The sequence below is a fragment of the Bos mutus genome, chromosome 12, assembly GCF_027580195.1.
Source record: "Bos mutus isolate GX-2022 chromosome 12, NWIPB_WYAK_1.1, whole genome shotgun sequence".
NCBI classification, from domain to species: domain Eukaryota; kingdom Metazoa; phylum Chordata; class Mammalia; order Artiodactyla; family Bovidae; genus Bos; species Bos mutus.
Window position 1 is genome coordinate 43,127,009 of NC_091628.1, and position 15,715 is coordinate 43,142,723.

Consider the following 15,715-nt stretch of genomic DNA (forward strand, 5'->3'; position numbering starts at 1 on the left):
ACTGACTCGATGAACATGAGTTTGAGTAAGCTTCTGGAGCTAGTGATGTATAGGAAATCCTGGTGGGCTGCAGTCCATTGGATCGCAAAGAGGTGGACACCACTGAGCAAGTGAATTGAACTGAAAACCATTTTTCAGGGCTTTGCAGGTGGCACTAGTGGAAAGGAACCCACTAGCCAAGCAGGGATGTGAGACATGGGTTCAGTCCCTGGGTGAGGAAGATTATCTGGAGGAGGGCATGGCAACACACTCTATATTATTGTTTGGATAATCGTGCGAACAGAGGAGCCTAGCAGGGGGCAGTCCATATGGTTGCAAGGAGTCCAACACAACTGAAGTGACTTCAGTTCCAGTCGCTCAGTCGTGTCCAACTCTCTGTGACCCCATAAATCGCAGCACACCAGGCTTCCTTGTCCATCACCAACTCCCGGAGTTCACTGAGACTCACGTCCATCAAGTTAGTGATGCCATCCAGCCATCTCATCCTCTGTCGTCCCCTTCTACTCCTGCCCCCAATCCCTCCCAGCATCAGAGTCTTTTCCAATGAGTCAACTCTTTGCATGAGGTGGCCAAAGTACTGGAGTTTCAGCCTTAGCATCATTCCTTCCAAAGAAATCCCGAGGCTAATCTCCTTCAGAATGGACTGGTTGAATCTCCTTGCAGTCCAAGGGACTCTCAAGAGTCTTCTCTAACACCACAGTTCAAAAGCATCAATTCTTTGGTGCTCAGCTTTCTACAAAGTCTAACTCTCACATCCATACATGACCACTGGAAAAACAATAGCCTTGACTAGACACACCTTTGTTGGCAAAGTAATGTCTCTGCTTTTGAATATGCTATCTAGGTTGGTCATAACTTTTCTTCCAAGGAGTAAGCGTCTTTTAATTTCATGGCTTCAATCACCATCTGCGGTGATTTCAGAGCCCCAAAAATAAAGTCTGACACTGTTTCCCCATTTATTTCCCATGGAGTCATGGGACCAGATGCCATGATCTTCGTTTTCTGAATGTCGAGCTTTAAGCTAACTTTTTCACTCTCCTCTTTCACTTTCATCAAGAGGCTTTTGAGTTCCTCTTCACTTTCTGCCATAAGGGTGGTGTCATCTGCATATCTGAGGTTATTAATATTTCTCCCGGCAATCTTGATTCCAACTTGTGCTTCTTCCAGTCCAGCGTTTCTCATGATGTACTCTGCATAGAAGTTAAATAAACAGGGTGACGATATACAGCCTTGACGTACTCCTTTTCCTATTTGGAACCAGTCTGTTGTTCCATGTCCAGTTCTAACTGTTGCTTTCTGACCTGCATGTAGACTTCTCAAGAGGCAGGTCAGGTGGTCTGGTATTCCTATCTTTTTCAGAATTTTCCAAAGTTGCTTGTAATTCACACAATCAAAGGCTTTAGCATAGTCAATAAAGCAGAAATAGGTGTTTTTCTGGAACTCTCTTGCTTATTCGATGATCCAGCAGATGTTGGCAATTTGATTTCTGGTCCCTCTGCCTTTACTAAAACCAGCTTGAACATCTCTAAGTTCATGGTTCACGTACTGATGAAGCCTGGCTTGGAGAATTTTGAGCATTACTTTACTGGCATGTGAGATGAGTGCAATTGTGCGTTAGTTTGAGCATTCTTTGACATTACCTTTCTTTGGGATTGGAATGAAAACTGACCATTTCCAGTCCTGTGGCCACTGCTGAGTTTTCCAAATTGGCTGGCATATTGTGTGCAGCACTTCCATAGCATCATCTTTCAGAATTTGAAATAGCTCAAATAAAATTCCATAACCTCCAGTAGCTTTGTTTGTAGTTATGTTTTCTAAGGCCCACTTGGCTTCACATTCCAGGATGTCTGGCTCTAGGTCAGTAATCACACCATCGTAATTATCTTGGTCATGAAGGTCTTTTTTTGTACAGTTCTTCTGTGTATTTTTGTCACCTCTTCCTAATATCTTCTGCTTCTGTTAGGTTCATACCATTTCTGTCCTTTATCGAGTCTATCTTGCATGAAATGTTCCCTTGGTATCTCTAATTTTCTTGAAGAGATCTCTAGTCTTTCCCATGGTGTTGTTTTCCTCTATTTCTTTACATTGATCACTGAGGAAGGCTTTCTTATCTCTCCTTGCTATTCTTTGGAAATCTGCATTCAGATTCTTATATCTTTCCTTTTCTCCTTTGCTTTTCACTTCTCTTCTTTTCACAGCTATTTGTAAGGCCTCTGCAGACATCCATTTTGCTTTTTTGCATTTCTTTTCCATCGGGATGGTCTTGATCCCTGTCTTCTGTACAATGTCATGAACCTCCGTCTATAGTTCATCAGACACTTTATCTATCAGATCTAGGCCCTTAAATCTATTTCTGACTTCCACTGTATAATCATAAGGGATTTGATTTAGGTCATACCTGAATGGTCTAGTGGTTTTCCCTACTTTCTTCAATTTAAGTCTGAATTTGGAAATAAGGAGTTCATGATCTGAGCCACAGTCAGCTCCCGGTCTTGTTTTTGCCAACTGTACAGAGCTTCTCCATCTTTGGCTGCAGAAAATATAATAAATCTTATTTCGGTGTTGACCATCTGGTGATGTCCATGTGTAGAGTCTTCTCTTGTGTTGTTGGAAGAGGGTGTTTGTTATGACCAGTGCTTTCTCTTGGCAGAACTCTATTAGTCTTTGCCCTGCTTCATTCTGTACTCCAAGGCCAAATTTGCCTGTTACTCCATGTGTTTCTTGACTTCCTACTTTTGCATTCCAGTCCCCTATAATGAAAAGGACATCTTTTTTGGGGTGTTAGTTCTAGAAGGTCTTTTAGGTCTTCATAGACCCATTCAATGTCAGCTTCTTCAGCGTTACTGTTTGGGGTATAGACTTGACTTACTGAGATCTTGAATGGTTTGCCTTGGAAACAAATAGAGTTGATTCTGTAATTTCTGAGATTGCATCCAAATCCTGCATTTCAGACTCTTTTGTTAACCATGATGGCTATTCCATTTCTTCTAAGGGATTCCTGCCCACAGTAGTATATATAATGGTCATCTGAGTTAAATTCACCCATTCCAGTCGATTTTAGTAGGCTGATTTCTAGAATGTCAACGTTCACTCTTGCCATGTCCTGTTTGACGACTTCCAATATGCCTCGATTCATGGACCTGACATTCCAGGTTCCTATGCAATATTGCTCTTTACAGCATCAGATCTTGCTTCTATAACCAGTCACATCCACAACTGGGTATTGTTTTTTCTTTGGCTCCATCCCTTCATTCTTTCTGGAGTTATTTCTCCACTGATCTCCAGTATCATATTGGGCACCTACCGACCTGAGGAATTCCTCTTTTAGTATCCTATCATTTTGCCTTTTCATACTGTTCGTGGGCTCTCAAGGCAAGAATACTAAAGTGGTTTGCCATTCCCTTCTCCCATGGACCACATGGCTTAGTTTTACTGAGTTAGGCAAGGCTGTGGTCCGTGTGATTATGTTGACTAGTTTTCTGTGATTATGGTTTCAGTGTGTCTGCCGTCTGATGTCCTCTCACAATACCTACCATCTTACTTGGGTTTCTCTTACCTTGGAAGTGGGGTATCTCTTCAGGGCTGCTGCATCAAAGCGCACCTGCTGCTCCTTACCTTGGACGAGGGGTATCTCCTCCAAGTGACTTAGCACAACACAAGTATACTACTTTTCTAGATTCCATATATATGCTTTCATATATGGTGCTTGTCTATTTGTTTTCTCTTTCTGACTTACAGATTGTCATACAGAGTGAAGTATGTTATCTATTAAGCTATGCTTAGTCACTCAGTGGTGTCTGACTCTTTGCAACTCCATGGACTGCAGCCTTCCAGGATCCTCTATCCATGGGGATTCTCCAGGCAAGAATACTAGAGTGGGTTGCCATGCCCTCCTCCAGGGGATCTTCCCAACTCAGGGATGAAACCCAGGTCTCCCATATTCCAGGTGGATTCCTTACTAACTAAGCCACCAGTAAAACCCAAGAATACTGTAGTGGTTAGCCTATCCCTTCTCCAGGGGATCTTCCCAACCCAGGAATCGAACCAGGGTCTCCTGGATTTCAGGCAGGTACTTTACCAGCTGAACTACTAGGAATACTCTAAGCTTTCTAAAGTCCTGTCAAGGCCCTGTTCTTCACTAAATTTGAGATAAGAGGACTAGCCTTAGGTTTACCATTGTGGGAGGTTGAAGGAGCACAGTGTAGACTTCTCCTAAAACACCATCCTCTCAAAATTATCTCACTCATTCTCTCAAAACGTTCAAAATATATGAGAGTGTCCAAGATCAAACAGTTCACAAATTATTTAAAAATCAGTACATTATTATTTGGCAAATCATTTTCAAATATTGGGTCTATTTATTTTTGTGTCCAGTATAAACTTCTGGTGTAAAATCCTGTCTTAAAGAGGATCATTAAGAGAAAACTAGTTACAAGAAAGTTGATCTACAGTCTTATAATGAAAATAAATAGACATTCTTAAAGAAGAAAATAGAATGGGGGAAAATAGTTCCTATTTTAAGATTATTCACCTGATCCATAGGCAAAATTGAGTTTTCAGATTGAAAGGGTATATTGCATCAAGGTTAACAAACATAAAAGATCATATTCATGTTTCCCTTGGCAAAATTCCTATAATAAAAGTATAAATATAAAAGTATTATAGGTTTATAGATATATAGAAAACATGTAAGAATCAGAAATAGGTAAGCAAACCAGTTATATCTGTCAAAACTATCACATTAAATAATCTGTCAAATTTTTTTTTTTTTCCACCTTAGAGATACACCTTTAGAGCATTCTTTCTACCTTCTCCTATTAGGGTTTATTTGACTTTCAGCTGGCTGCACATGTATAACTTGGAATTTTCCTTCACTGTGATTCTAAATACTTTGCCTTACTTTTGTTTTGAACCATCAGTTCACTACATGTCTTTCTTAATGATCACCTTATTTTGTTGGATCAAGTCCCACAACCTCCCTCAGAAGAAGAGTGTGTAAAAATAATATAGCTTTTAAAAACCTTAATTATGTTCTAGTGAAATATTTAAAAATTAATTTCACATTACCACAAGTGGGGCTAAAGAAAAAATATTAAGTATATATCAGCCAGTGGTTCCTTGAGGATTTGCCTATAATAATATTTCTTGTAAGGATATCATGATAATAGAAGTGAATAATTTTCTACCCCTCTTGCTGTCTCTTACAATTTTAGCTAAAAAGAATCACTTGAAATGGATAACTTTTCAAATGGATGACATTTCAAATGGATTATGGTTTATTAGTATATATATATATATATATGTATATATATGTGTATATATACATACATGTTTTCAGTTTGTTTTTTACTCTTGACAAACTACTGTTGAAGACTTTATTTTACCTAACCTCTTTCTAGTAAGACTGTATTAGATTACATTACGCTGTAGATGGAATGTCAGTGCCACTTCCAGGATTCTTATGTTGAAATCCTAAGCCCCAAGTTGATGGTCTAGGAGGTGCAGCTCTTGGTAAGTGATTTGACAGCAGAATCGTCATGAAATGGATTAGGGCCTTTTTGAAAGAAACATGGACAAGTTTCCTTTTCCCATTAACCCTGACAGGATACAGTAAAAAGATAGATGTCAATAAATGAGAAATCAAGATCTCATCAGATGCTAAATCTGTTGATACCTTAATCTTGGATTTCCCAGTCTCTAGAACTGTGATAAATAAATTTCTGCTGTGTGTAAGTCATCCAATCTGTGGTTTTCTGTTATAGCAGCCTTAACAGATAAAGACTTGCTAGTTTTGAAAGAAAAATAGTGATTTCTCTTACCTGAAGTTCATGAGAAGAATGCTTTCATTACTAGTTGAAATTGGGTTCAAGCATGTTATATTTTTGGCTAATGAGATATTAGTAGGTGTGACACTAACAGGGCTTTTAATGTGTTTGCATGCTTGGGTGTGTTGTGTTACTCAACTATGACCTTTGGGAAAGCTGTAACTGAGTAAGCCTTGTCCTTCAACCTTGGCATCAGGAGGAATTCAGGAGGAACACTTTGAAGCAGAAACTCCTAAACTCAACTACAGAGCCATGAGGAAAACAAGTGTCTATTGCTAGAAGGTAGAAGATTTTATTTTTTACTTATCTGTACTTATGCAATAAAAATTGAAAGTAAAATTGACAATAGAATTAGGGGGACTAAGCATGTGTAAAAATAACTTAGAATATATAGTTCTTGGATTTTGGACCAAATTCTTGAAGTCAGAAAATAAATCACTATATTTCTTAGTTTGATACTAGAGGTAGGAAATATAGAGATTTATTTTCTTTAGTGCTAAATTATTTGGTGAAATTTTCTTATAATCTTTTAAAATGTAAAATAAAATAAACAACACTCCTGATGTTTTTTCAATGCTGGATTTGGAGACTTTGAGTCAAATGTTGAAATAAGAAGATGATTGCTATAGCTGTATCTCACAATTTATTATAAGATAGAGATAAGGTCAAGCTTCCCCAGTCATTCAGTGGTAAGAATCTGACTGCAATGCAGGAGACACAAGAGATGCAGATCAGGAAGATACCCTGGAGGAGGACATGCCAACCCACTCCAATATTCTTGCCTGGAAAATCCCATGGACAGAGGCCTGGTGGGCTGCAGTCCATAGAGTTGAAAAGAGTCAGACACGACTAACCAAATGGAACAGCAGCAGCAGCAGAGATAAAGTCACAAAAAAGTATTTGCCAGTTTGCAAACAAAATCTGGAGCAAATATGGCAAAACCATAACTTACAGATTTTGAAAACAAATCTTATTTTCACAAAGTAAAATATAAGTGCTATTGAATATATTAAAGACAAACCCTAATTAGATGTGCTTCTCAAATACTTTTAGTTTCCATTTCTGAAAAGAATTGGTGTCAAATATATCTCTTAAGCTGTATAAAAGGATTCAAGGGAAAATGTGGTCTTACTGCAGCCTGATTTGCTCACAGAAACTGCAATTTAGTCTAGATGTAGAAATAATTGACAGTGAGGCTCTTGGCACATGGAATTGACTGGAATTTAAGACTTAAACAACCATAATATTTATAAAAGTTATATAGTCAAAAGTTCTGTCAGCCAGATTGCAAGAAAAATAAATTTTTTCAAATTATAACAAGTTTGGTGGGTGGGTGTGTGCTCAGTGGTGTCTGACTCTTTTTGACCCCATGGACTGCAGTTCACCAGGCTTCTCCGTCTATGGAATTTTCTAGGCAAGACTACTGGAGGGGGTTGCCATTTCCTATTCCAGAGGATCCTTCTGATTCAGAGATTGAACTCACATCTCTGGCATCTCCTACATTGACAGGTGGATTCTTTATCACTGCAGCACCTGTAAAGCCATAAGAAGTCTTCCTGTTACATGCATACTAAGTCACTTCAGTCACTCCTTGCAACCCCATGGACTATAGCCCACCAGGCTCCTCTCTCATGGGGTTCTCTAGGCAAGAATACTGGAGTGGATTGCCATACCCTCCTCTAGGGGGATATTCCCAACCCAGGGATCAAACCCTCATCTCTCCTATCTCTTACATCTGATACATTGACAGGCAATTCTTTACCATGAGCACCATCTGGAAAGCCCCTACATATCAATTAGTCTATCAGCCCCAAATTTCCAAAGATGGGAATCAGGAAGAGAGAGCCTCTCGAACTCCCAAAAGGCATATTCTTTAATGTTTAAAATTATTTTATTCTTTTTTATTGGAGGATAATTGCTTTACAATATTGTGGTGGTCTCTACCATGCATCAACACACACACACATATATATTTATACATATATATATCTACATAATATATATATATATATACATACACACACACATATATATTCTGGAAAATTTATTAAAAATAAAAATAAAATAACTTTAACAGAGAATCCGGCCAGGCACTCTGGTACAACTTAGAGGGAGGAATAGGGGTGGAAGGAGGCTCATTCTCTACCTCTTGAGCCTCCTTCCACCCCATTCTACTTGTCTAGGTCATCACAGAGTGCCAGGCTGGGTACCCTGTTAAAGCTATTTTATTTTTAACCATTTTTTTCCAGAAATTTTTTTTTTCACGGCAAAAAAGTCATTTTTAATGTAAAAATCAAAACATACATAGTTTACTTAATCCTCTCTCCATTGTTTAAGGTGAAAACTAATGTATTCATTTTCTTATATTTTTGACACTAAAACTTCTTATGTATGGATCATGCACATCATCCAAAGTTTTAAAAGATTTCTATATAACAGAGCATCATTTCTCATGACAGAAGGAATTAGTAAGAATCTGTTACTTTCAAATAAACTATTTTAAGTCTCATAAGTATCTTTTCCAAGAAAAATCTGAACAGTCTGCAACTGTTAACACTGCTGAATTCTTAAGTAATACTTTGATGACTAAGAAAGGCAAATTTCTGTTCTTGAATTACCACCAACTCCTAATTTATGGATTTAGCATAGAATTATAGTAGATGTTTATACCTCTTTGATTCTGATGGGGAACACATGTATACCTGTGGCAGATTCATTTTTATATATGGCAAAACCAATATAATATTGTAAAGTTAAATAAAATAAAATTAAAAAATAAAAAAATAAAGTAAGGGAGTAAATATATATAAATCATCTAAAAAGTCAATTGATAATATTTTAAGAACATCCAGAATTGTTTAGGTCTATGTTGCAGAAAGAATTTTCCAGAGGGCAGAGGCAACAGCTGTGGTAACAAAACCTATGCCTAGTGAGGAAATATTCCTTTGGAATATTTCAGAGTAGGAATACTTTGTAACATTTGTCTTAAGGACCAAAGACTTCTATGTGCCTTGCAAGGCTACCTGCTCTCCAATATTAAAAGAAGGCAATACTTGTTTTTTTGTTTGTTTTTGTTTACATGATTACAGAAACAGCAGAATAGCATCAATAGTTCATATTTCAAGAACTCGAACTTCAAACTTGATACCCTGATTTTGACAAACATTTGATATTCTTGTATTTTGTATGCCAGAGAAACTTGAAGAAGACAGATCATGAGAATTTGAATAGTATTTTAATATTTATTTTCTCTACTTCCTTCGGTGGAATATACTCTCTAAACTTTGTCTTTGGGCTCAGTCATGTAATCTGTTTTGACTAATGGACACATTAATAAGTGTTAAACAAGCAAGGACTTAAAATTGCATGACATGTGTTCTCTCAAAAATCATTCCCATCATTTTTGTGAAAATAGGTTTTCCTGAATGTGTACTTCCCTGTCAATTAAAACCCTAGAATGAACACATAGGTAGCATAAAATTTTAGTGGATCTGTGAACCTAAACCATGAACAATAACCACTACAGCCTGAGGCAAAGTGAGACATTTTCAAAATCAGTGTTCAAAAGTAAAAATTATTGTTAGTTAAATAAATGTTATATCTAAGAAAATTAAGTATACAGTTAAATATCTTAAAAATTAGTTATGTGGTAAAATGGCATAATGAGCTTTTTTTTTTCCATGAATGTACCTCCATCAAATAGTGTAAAACTGCTCCCATTAATATGCTCAAAAGTTTAGGTTTTTAGATAAAGACCTTAAAAACATTCCAACCATTTAAAAGTTCAAAACAATCACCATCTTAATGAAGTCAGTGTAAAAGGAATAGATACATTGATCAATGAGAGTGTATTCCAGACATGAATCATACAAGCATAGACAATTGACTCTTGACAAACTAGAAGTTTGGGAGGGTGTATTTTTAATACTATAGCAGTTTCTATATGTAATTCTAAATCCACTCTCTCTGGATCGTGCCCATTCTTCCCTTAAAATTTGTTTTTCATAATAATATTACAATCTTTATTTAACTTATGGACTGAACTGTGTGTGTTACCAAAAGTACATCAAATATAATTGTTATGAAAAAATTGAAATACTTATATCATTCATATATATTAATGTTTGTCATGGTTTTGCATATGTACTGAAGTATCTTGGGAATCTCTCTTTTTATTCTCCTTGCTGGGCTCACCATAAGGTCCTTGAAGTACCCTGGATTGACATAAACACCTTCATCATCAGATCCATTGCTTCTGAAGGTTGGGTGCCAGAATTTCCTCTTTCCCTTTCAGGACAGTCTGACAAGTCTTCTCTTCTGGGTTAAAATTGAAAGCATTCTCAGCAACACAGAAAATGGTCAGCACAGCTTATCTGTTAATAAATGAGTCTTGTTTCTGTCAGGGGAGTGTGTAATTTCCTTGGTTCTGTCTCGTCACAACAAAAATTTGAAGCGACGGATGTTAAAACCCTCAAGACAGACCATGTCTAAGCTCTTGGACAGATCAGTGTTACAGCTCCGTGTTACAGCTCAGTTTTATTTAGAAAATAAAGGAAAATACATCCTTGAGCCATGAGGGCCTGTCAACCCAAAAGACTCAAAGAGAAGAGAGAGAGAACGAGAGAGAGAGAAAAAAAGAGCGAGAGCACATGCACAAGAGAGAGAGACCCCCAGCCTTTTAGCTCCTCTTTTTATATGTTTTTTTCCATCCCTCTGGGCCTGCCCTATGTAAGTTGGGCTAGCCAGGAGTGCTGCTTGTTCTACTTGAGGTCCTCACTCTGATCCTCGGACCTTCCTTTGTTCTATTTTCCCGGGCTTTTCCCTTCCTTGTCTTTTAGCCACCGCCATTCTGGACTTCTTTTCCCTATTCTAACTACCTAACATTTATAAAACCAGAAGTGGCTGTGCATATCTGTATTTTTTTCTGAGTAGATGGAAATCCAAGACATAATATAATTTTTATTTTTGAGGGGATATCTGTTTATCCATGGCACTGGATCTTCAAAAATATCCTTTCAGTAAAGAAGTTATTTATTTTTATGAAATCTCACTAAATGTCATGTAATGAAATGCTGCTTTCTGGATTTCTTATAGGAATAAGATCATTATTTAGTGGGAAAGTGTGATGTTCTTTCAGAAGGTACAATTATCAATATATCCACAAATTAAAATGTGTTAAAACCTAGAGGCAAAATGACGATGTACTTTCCTGCTGGGCAAAAGCAAACTACTTCTGTGTAACCTGGGGAAAGGAAATGAGGAAAGAGAATTTCCACATTGATAGTTGATTAAAAACAAACAAACAAACAAGTTTTACAACTAGTTGTAAAATAAGTGCCTAAAATTTGATCGGTGTTTGACTTCCTCAACTAAGGAGACAACCTATAGATGAACAGCTGAAATTGAAGTCACTTCATGCTTAAACTTAATCCGCTTTCATACAGCAAGGTCACTCTCTCTTGTGCATTAGGTTAATAAGTGAAATAAAGGAGATGGAATGGTAACCACCTACAATGCTGCTGCTGCTGCTGCTAAGTCGCTTCAGTCATGTCCGACTCTGTGCGACCCCATACACGGCCTCCTACCAGGCTCCTCTGTCCCTGGGATTCTCCAGGCAAGAACACTGGAGTGGGTTTCCATTTCCTTCTCCAATGCATGAAAGTGAAAAGTGAAAAATGAAAGTGAAGTTGCTCAGTTGTTTCTGACTCTTAGCGACCTCATGGACTGCAGCCTACCAGGCTCCTCCGTCCATGGGATTTTCCAGGCAAGAGTACTGGAGTGGGGTGCCATTGCCTTCTCCAAACCACCTACAATAGTTAACTACTAATCCAATAAAAGGGCATATTCAGATACAATATTTCACCTGTTCTGAAACAACAAACCTATTGTTTCTCTTAAGTCTAAATCACATTGGGTGGTTTTGTTGACCCGTGCCAGTTTTGATTGCTATTTGCTAATCTCATGCACACATTTGTGATCAGAAGGCCCCAGATGGAATGGTTTAGCTCTTCATCTCATTCACAAATTTTATTCTCCTGCTGGCTCCAGGGCACATTGTCATGGTTAGTTAGAAGAACAGATTGTGTTAAAGAGCCAGTCCTATTGTTCAATTGCTTTTCCAGCCTCAGCTTGCCTTCCGTTTGCTAGCATGTGCTGCTTTGCTAAGTCACTTCAGTCGTGTCTGACTCTTTGACCCTTTGGACTATAGCTCACCAGATTTATCTGTCCATGGGATTCTCCAAACAAGAATACTAGAGTGGGTTCAATGACCTCCTCTAGGAGATTTTCCAGAACCAGAGAATGAACCTGCATCTTTTATGTCTCCTGCTCTGGCAGATGTGTTCTATACCTCTCATGGCACCTGGAAAGCCCATTTGCTACCATATCATTTGTCAAATCATTACCTGTGTGGAATAGAGTGTTCTGCTCCCCATGCAGCCATTGATGAAATCCACCTGCTGTTATTACTTTTATGCTTTTGAAGGTTCATTATATTACTAGCATTTTTGTATTTATCACAGATGTGTTTTTGGTTTTGGTTTACAAATTTAATGGAATGTAGGGAATACAGAAATTTCCATTTTATATTTCTCCCTAAATGACCCTCATACTTTAATTCATAGAGCCATTATGAGGATAAGACAAAAGACATTTGTATTTTAATTCTGGCTCATGAATTTAGGAAATGGCATGAGTATGAATTTATCTCATTGGACCCATTGTAAGATAGAATTAGGTTAAAATGCCAATTTCCACCTAAATTTCATAAGCCTTAACTCTAACTGGTAGATCACAGACACATCCTATATTCCAGGAATTGGTTCAGAGTCAGTGTTCAATAATTCCTAACAGAGCTGAATAGCTTCTGTTTCCAAGCACACAATTCCCATTTTCCCCATTCCAAATGCTGGGAGGAAGATACTGCAAAGACCTGTGTTGTTACTGCAAAATTCTTCCTCATGTTTACCAGATATGCTTTATTCCAGGGGATTTAGGGTTATCATCTGAGTCATATTTCAGAACTGAGTAAAAGCTCCTGACATTTTATTGTGGTAAGCCAAATCAAGCTTTGGTTTACCAGATCTACTACATTTTGCAACTAAATAGATCAAGTAAGACTTTACTAATCAGGACTGCCATCTCCATGGTTCTGATTAGTTGATTATGCTTTTACCATCACCAAAGATCTCTGTAGATCAGGTTGTTCTGATTACCATTCTGGCTTTCCTATAATGATAACTATGGAAACCTACTTTGTAAGTTAAAAACAGTGACTTGACCTGTTACCCCAATATCATATCATTCCAATTGAAATCAGACAGCTATATTATAGTGTTTCTCATCTTTACTTTCATTTTAGAAGATGGTCGCCATAGTACTTTGCACTTCCTGTGCTCTCATCATCAATGTATTCATCAAAGCCACGACAGAAGTAATGCCATAGCTCTCTATCTCTACATTTATTATTCTCCCACTTTCTGTAACTGTATCAGTTCCTCTGAATCTCTACTTCAATCTCTTTCTCTTGCATTTCTATTGCAAGGCTGTGATTTCTCCCCTTTACTTCAGCTCTCAAGATTTATATATTCACCTTTTACTCTATAACTTGACTTAGATTTCCTGTAGGTGCGTTAAAACATTGCTGAATTTCAATTACATGCCCCATTAAAAAGTGAATGCAAAATAATACCATTGAATTCCAGCTTCTGAAGCAGGCTTAAGATCAGATGCATTGTGTTAATTTGGAATTTCCTGTAATTGAAATGTTGGACCCATTTATGACATTGATAATATTCTTTTATATTTTCAAAATAGTTTTTTCTCATGTCTTTATTATAAAAATTGTCATATAGAAAAATTGAAATAAAATTTGATAAACACCTCAAACTTGGTATTTTCTCTTGTTTTCTTTCTAATCCAGTCTTACCCTCATTTACAAAATAAACCATCAGTCAGTTTTCAGTTCAAAACTAGGATTCATACTTGATTCCTTTCTTTCTTTATTTTTGGTATCTATTCCCTCTACAAACTCTTGGCTTGATCTTCCAAATATAGTCCTGGCCCAATTAACCCTCAAGAACTCTGAAACTAGTTTCACTTGGACTACTGAAATAGCCTCTGACTAGTCTTCTAACTTTCACACTAGATTCCCTTACACTAAGTCAGAAATATTTTTGATACATAAATGTAAAATATATCACTATTCATAAGCCTAAAAAAATTTAAGCTCCATGTATTTCCAATTCTGGTTCTAAAGGATTTAAATATTGCATAACTGACCTCATCTTCATCCTCTTTACCTTTGTTCCTTCCACTCGAGAACAGTGGACTGAATTCAGAGAGAGGAATCAGGACCCCTTAGTTCAATTCCTAGCTCTGTTTCTTAACTTGCTGTGTACATTTGAGTATGCTGGTCAATCTAAAAAAAAAATGTATTTGTTCTTACAAAATGAAGATCTTTTAACATTATTTCTATGGCCTATGTATAAGGAATGAACAGATTTTTTTTTCTTTTTTTCAGTTTATAAATGCAAAGATGTATCAAAAAAGCCCTCGTTTTCTTGAAAAAAAGAAAAAACAAACAAAGGGCAAATTGCTTTTGTTTCCTTCTTTCTTTTTTTGTAGAATTTCTACCTTCAGGTAATCCATCAGTAATCAGAATAAATGATCTTCATCTAGGTACAGGGTTTTATCTGCATTATTTATCACACATATTTGCTATGTATCTGATCTGTATTCTTCTTTTGGGTTGGCAGGTAGGTGCAAGTCTAGTATGTGATGATCACACAAAATGATTCCATGGAAATAAGACATTTTAACTAGGCATGGCATCCTGATGAAAATTTTTGCAAAGCTAAGAAGATCTGGATGGAAATTTTCACTTCCACACATTTTTCATTAAGTCTCTTCTCCCTTCCTTCTTTTCTCTCTCTGTCTTCCAACTTCAGTTCCAAACTCTATTCTCAAATCCTCTCATCCACACTGCCTCACATTGGGTATATTAAAATATAACAATTTTCAACAAACATAATAACTCTCTGTTTAAAGCCTCATATTTATATTTTTGTTTAGGCTTCTTAAGCACATTTTTATTCTTTCTTTTACTTATTGTTGACTAATGTTTACTTCAGTATTTGACTTTCAATTAAACTTCCTGATTAGTTCATCATGCTGATTAGGGATAAACTCTTTCCAATATTCTCTCATGTAAACACAGAGTAACAGTTCTATTTTCCAATTTGCTTATTTACTGAAGTCTTATTTAAGATAAACTCCATGTTTTTATTTCATATTATGCTATTGAACTAGTTTACTCTCCAAACAAATGTTAAGTTTTAACTTATTCTATTTTTGGAAAAGCTAACAAGACACAGAACAACTGCTTGCAGATGAGTGAATTATTTTTAAGTTTTGTTTGACGTACTACTTTTGTACAGTTTTCACAGAGAAAACAATACAAGCAAAAGAAAACTAAGCAAAAAATTATCACTTTTTCATGGAAATATTTTCAACTCTTAAATGTCTATGGAGAAGGTACATACAAATTCAGTTTTAAAAAAGGAAAAAAATGAATGAGTTTAATGTAGAAAACCAAGCTCATTACAAAATTTATGTCCCATAATTGCACAATGATTAACTGGGGCTGTATAACTGCTTTGTTATATTTACCTTGGCAAGGCCTGCTAGATATTGATTCAGTGTGAATATACTTTTTTATTGGCACATGGCTAGACTGTTACCTATCCTTCTTTGCTTTTAGGTGCATAACCAGCTACATGATCTGCAGAAGCCCATAAAGAATGTATGTGCAGAGCCTCTAATCAAAAGAAATATATATATATATATATATATAATTTCAAAATAGAAAGGGCAGGATATTAAACCAAATA